General features: G+C 38.8%; 1 long non-coding RNA gene across 1 annotated transcript; it reads left to right on the forward strand.

Annotated features, from left to right (window-relative positions):
* The first annotated feature begins 768 nt into the window (after positions 1-768).
* On the forward strand, positions 769-2,050 carry LOC119723760. Its single transcript, XR_005270573.1, has 2 exons — positions 769-1,136; positions 1,366-2,050. It is a non-coding gene; the product is annotated as an uncharacterized LOC119723760 (long non-coding RNA).
* The last annotated feature ends 4,249 nt before the right edge of the window (positions 2,051-6,299 follow it).

Below are 6,299 nucleotides of genomic sequence, written 5' to 3' on the forward strand. Positions count from 1 at the left end.
CCATTCCCAATTGGAATCCCGTCAAATCTTTTCATTTCCAATTGAAATCCAGTCCAATCGTTTCATTTCCAATTGGAATCCCGTCTATCATTTCATTTCCAATTGGAATCCAGTCCAATCGTTTCATTTCCAATTCAGGAATTCCATCTATCATTTCATTCCCCAATTGGAGTCCCGTCCAATCATTTCCTTTCAAATTGGAATCCCGTCTATCATACATTTCATTCCCAATTGGAATCCTGATCAGGCTTTCCAATATTCCCAATTGGAATCCTGTCCAATCGTTTCATTCAATGAGAGTGTGAATGCAAAATAAACTTCCATCTGCAATTTTGTTGCAAAAAAAAATCATTCAAAAGTGACAATTACATGTATACAGGAGGCCTACATAATATCATACATATGTTATATGTATACATGTACATGTACATGTACTTTATTTACCTCCATGTCTACACCCAGGCCTCGGCAGTAATTTTCAGAGCAATTCATTTGCCAGGATACCCCTCTAAAAGCTGCATGCAGCTAGGGCCAGCATGGGGCACAAACATCACCCATAGAGCTAGGACAAAGGCCACACAAGTCACATGCACAGAATCAAATTACATACTGTACATAGCGCTTGGGCCAGCATACCAGCATTGACCCCCTGCTGTGCTGTCTTGCCATCCGCTGGTAACCAGTCTCACCCAACCTGTGTTATACAAATGTATGCTCCATGCATGACATGCACACAACCTTACATACCAGTCAGTGCAGAAACTGCTTATGTGGCAATTAGAATTCTGTCAGTTGGATTACAGGATCGTGGTGCTTGGGCAGTTGGGCTTGCAAGTTCAAGAGAACCAAAGCTTGTACCTGTTGTAGTAGAACATGAACTTTAAGGCTGTATAATTGCCCAAATCATAAATGTTGGCAGGAAGGTGAATGCCTGTGGAATCTTTCAGGACTTAATTGCTGTTCATGCAAACACATTTGACGGAGATGGTTCCAGTTACTGTGTGTGCAGATTGTGTTCCTTCATACATGTCATACATACATGTACTAGCTGTGCTGTCATGGCTGTGGCTACAATTTAAAAGAATATTGGACATCATGGACATGAAGGCCTTGGACTTGGAGGATGAAAGTAGATGGTGAGTAGAGTTGACTTCATTAAAAACCAAGTGTTTAAATACCAATGTTGCAGAATAGAACACGTTGTACGCAAAACAGATTTCTCAAAGTTTCAAGAGAACATCAATTTTTTAAGAACTACACGTAACGTATTATTTTCTCAGCTAGAAAACTATTATTTGTCATTAAAATCATGTAAAAATAATGGCATTTAATTTAGAAAAATCTTTTTTCCCCCCATATATTCAGGACCTCCCTCCACCAGCAGACCATGGTGACAGCTAGCTGGCTATACTGTCATTGACTGTTAGCAATGACTTTCAACTGCAACTAGGGCTTCCAACGTCCAAATGGTGTACAGCCCTACGACTACGTGTACGAGACAATTTCGACATCCATCTGCTCAACAGATCTTGAAAGGCACATTTTACATGTAAACAGGTCACCTAGGGCTAATTCTACTGCCATGCCTATGTGCTGTTCGCTATATGGACCACGATTGGCCAAAACTGATAGATAATTGTTATGTTCCCGCTTTGGGCTCCCATTTTGCTGCAGTCGGCTGAAACTGGTCACAGACCCTTTCAAAATATAACTGTTCAACTTTTGACTTGAAACCGATCGAAATGCTTTTGTTTTGTCGGCTGGAATATCATCTACATCCACTGAGCTAAAACTTCATCAGGTTAGTTGTTCAGAAGCCGTCTTGCACATTTAGAGCACTTTTTTTGCTAATGCAGATGCACTAAACTGAATATGAATAGCTACTGCAATAAAAACACAAACTAAATGTAGTGATAATCATGAAAAAAGGCAACATTGTGTATTCCGCGGATCACTTTGTTTTAATTGTATTCCGTGTGGTTTTAATTTGATTGCAACTGCAGACTGTATGATGTGGTGATAGACAAAATAAAGTACTGGTTCAAATCAATCATATTGAATGTGTGAGTTATTTGTGTGACGAATTTAATATTTTCCAATTTTGTTTTCCAATTAGTTTTTTCCAATTGGTTTTTTTTCCAATTGGTTTTATTCCAATTGGTTTTGTTTCCAATTGGTTTTTTTTTTCCAATTGGGTTTTTTTTCCAATTGTTTTTTTTCCAATTGGTTTTTTTTCCAATTGGGTCCAATTGTTTTTGTTTTCCAATTGGGAAAATACCAATTGGTTCCAATTGAGGAGTGCCAAAACTCAATTGGTAAAATATCCAATCGGTTCCAATTGGAATTTTGAATGGTAATGAATTGGACATTTTGGTAAGGGCTGTAAACTTCCCGTTATGCCAATGCACACACCACAATGGGAAGTAAAATTATTCTCAATAAAATTGAACTACGGATATTAGCCTAAGGGCCCTGTCACACTTCTGCGTATCCTAATTCCTTCTGAGTTGCGCATTTTTTTCATACGCAGTCGTACGCCCGATACGCACCTCATTATGCATCTCTATCGTTTTGTGTAAGTTTTATGTACTCAGGCATACGCATGGTCAGCCAGTCCGCAGTGCACACGAAAGTGCTTCCTTTTCTTTGCAACGTATTCATAAATTCCCGTGCGTGACCTCGCCTTGCATATTTAATGAGCTGGAATAGCCTGTGGAATGTGGGAAAATACTCGGCTTTTTTGGCATGTATGATCACTTTGTTGATATGAAATCACAGATGAAGAGTGTATCTTTCAATCTGTTGAAGTTTGAATGAGATTTTGTATCGATTAAAATGAGAAATTTGGGGACGAATTTGGGTCAGGGCGCAAGGTTTTCGCCACAAACTACCGGCAGACTGAAACGGTACGACCGCCATCTTTGCACATTGATTTGTAGGCTTGTGATTGGTGGATGGCGAGTATTGCATATGCAATACATGATACCCGGATGTACTTGTAAACAAGCCGGCGCGGCCCAAATTTCAGACACAGATTTTGTTGTGCTTTATGCTATATGGTACATATGGTAATTTTTTTTTTCCATAAATGGAAATAAATGTTCTTGAATTGAATTAAATTGAAAATGATACATTTTCACAGAATGTTTTTTTTTTTGGCGATACATGAAATAAATTTTCTTGAATTGAATTTAGTTGAAAATGATACACCATTACTTGATTTACTGGATGGCTAGAATTGTGCAATGGAGGGTAGTTTGTGATTGAAATATTTTCAGATACTTTCCCTAGTAACAAAAAAGTAACAGCAACATTCCAAACAGACGCTGAATACATGAAACTTAAACATGTTTTATTTACTCTGTTTATATTATGCAAGCTGAAAAACTGCATAAAACATTGAGGTAGTTTAAATTAAACGTGACATTTACCATAAAAATATAAAGATTTACACATATATATAATATGATGTATTGGCACAATAAAAGTAAAAAATAATACTTGCATCGTGTAAGGCACCATCGATAGAAGTTCAGTTGTATATTTTTGGAAAAGTTTAAGTGCAAGAAAATGCATTGCGTAACAAAATACTTGAATGTATCAGAATAAATGGCACCTTAGAAAGACACTTTACCCAATGGCACATCTTAAAATATCAAAATGAGCAAATGTATTGGCAAGTTCATGTAGATTGACAAACATCAAATACTGCAGCACCCTAAACTTAAAAAAAAACCCAACCATTTAGCCTGAGCAGTGAATAACTGAATATGGTTTCTTTGACAATACAGAGAACCAATGATACCTTAATTACAGCACAATTAACATATCACTGACTATGACTACCACAATTTTTTTTTTACAACAATTAAACATGTTTTCCTTTGATGAAAAGATCATTAACGAGCTACAATGCACTGTTTCAAACCTTTTAACCATCAAATATCATATTTCAAAAATACCAAAGATGGTTTACTTGCTTGTTTTCAAATCATAAGCTGCCTGTGAACAATATTGCAACTACACAAATGTTTTCAAAAATATTATTTCTTTATTAAACCACGTGTTCCTTAGGAAAAAGGTATTGGCATTGATATACATGTGTTGTGGCAAACATTAACATAAATATGTTTCGTCTCGGCGACCGTACAAGCTTCTTCAGTTCCGGAGGAACAAACATTGCAGAGGAAGGGTAGAAACGGGCCTGGCCTTCCGTGACGTACATGAAGATAGCAGATTCCTGGACAATCTCTCAAGATGGGCTTGAAATATTTCACCAAAAAGAGAGTTGCCATCCCAATTTAAGTGCAGGCCATCTCTAGCAAAGTGCCAGTCCCGTAGCTCTTCACCAATGTCAAAGAATTGACAGTGCAGCTCGGCACAGACATTACCAAACTTGATGTTGTGGTAAAAACGTGAAACATCAAGAACGTCATTGTCCTTGCGGGGAAAGTATTGCACTGACTGCCAACTTCGATGTTGGAAAAACGTCATGCAATCCAGCAATCAGGTCACGAAGCTGTCAAATGTTGCCGTGCAAAAATCCCAAAGGCAGGTCATTGGTCCCAACATGGGCGGCAACAATATCGGGAGCATTTAGAAGTTGTCTCGGTGCTGTTGTAAAAACTTACTCAGACTGGATATTGTTGCTCCGCGACGAGTGATCACTTCGACCTCAACCAATGGAGACGAGACATTCTCGGCTAAAAATTTGCTCAAAGAATTTCCAATAATAAGTGCCTTTACTGCACGAGTGGGCTTAAAACTTGGTGTTGGTGGCCGTGGTGGTGGACGGCATGACCTACAGATGAAACAATAACAGAAAAAAAGGAAGGTACATGTTAGTGCATTGGCCTAACCTTTAAATTAATCATGTACACAAAAAATTGTCATGTCTGCCATTTTCATTAATACATGTAGGCCTAGGCCTACATGGTGTATAAATTTATAGTAATTATTAGTAGGCCTACCCTAGTAGGCCTAATACTTAGTATAACCATAACTGTCTTTCAAATTTTGCATGCATGATCATGTACTTGTGCATGTTCTCAAATCGTTAAATGTACCCGCTTATCTACAAAAATGGCCATAACTAGCCAATAAATCTGAAGGCTGAACAATAAAACACAAAAATTACATTTCCACTCCAGACAAATAATATTTTTTTCATGATGAAATGTATTAATTTTTAAAAATTATGTTGCATACATATGTACATGCATGACATGTGTAAACGTACACGTACATGTACATATGCACAGCGCATGCGCAAATGTGGAAACCCCTCTTTTTCTCTAATATTTTCTAGCTGAGTCAGGGCGCAGCAAATAAAATCACAACTCAAACCGTCTACAAAATCATACCTCGACTTACAAGTAAAAAAAACCAGCAAAAAACCTTCTAAAACTTTTATATAAATGTTTTATATCATTCGACTCGGAAAAACGTGCACCGTCTACTTACCACGCCATCTTGGAAGCCCACTGCTTCTTTTAGAACGTGTAGTTCGTTTCATGAGATCGGTCGAACTCCCGCAAAATCGTGGCCGATTCGTGACGTAGGCCGTGCAAAGAAACTTCGGGATTTGACCTCATTATCGCGTACACTGCGGACTGGCTGTGGTACGGCCCAGTACGCTGGATAGTTTTGGGCATGCACAAAACTACGCTGCGTACGCTGTTACGGAGGTCATAAGTTATAAATATGCAGCGCATCGGTCCCGCATCGGTCGAATGCGGTACGAGTACGCTATGTGTTCATGGGGGATGGGGATAAGCCGTTCATCATACGCGGTAATACGCTGACCTCATATATTGGACGTATACATGGCGTACTTGCAGCGCAGATACAACGCACGCTGAACGAACTCATATCGAATGCCGACGTATTGCACAAATTAGTGCCGCTCGTCCTGCGAGCGGGCAGCGCATTGTACTTATTCGTAACTTATAAGAAACGCACAGATAGCGAACTTGCGCACTGCATACGCAACTTATACGCATCTCATACGCAGTGGATGCGCTGAATTTGTTACTTTTTCGCTAGATGTGCGTCGCACATTAGTCAAAGTAATCAAACAATTTCGACGTTTTTGATCGTACGATCAACAGTGAAGTAAAATAATAATTAACTCCAGGAAGTGAAAACCCAATAATGTTTTCTCTTTTTGCCACTGGATAACCGCAAACCATGCTTATCTTTACCACATGCTGTCTGGTGTCAGTCGCCTGGCCCGGCCAATCACCCTTGTGTAAACAACACATTCTTTTTAATCCTTGCGTAAACAATTTACTCCTGAC

Source organism: Patiria miniata, unplaced genomic scaffold (assembly GCF_015706575.1).
Source record: "Patiria miniata isolate m_02_andy unplaced genomic scaffold, ASM1570657v1 HiC_scaffold_17, whole genome shotgun sequence".
Lineage (NCBI taxonomy): Eukaryota > Metazoa > Echinodermata > Asteroidea > Valvatida > Asterinidae > Patiria > Patiria miniata.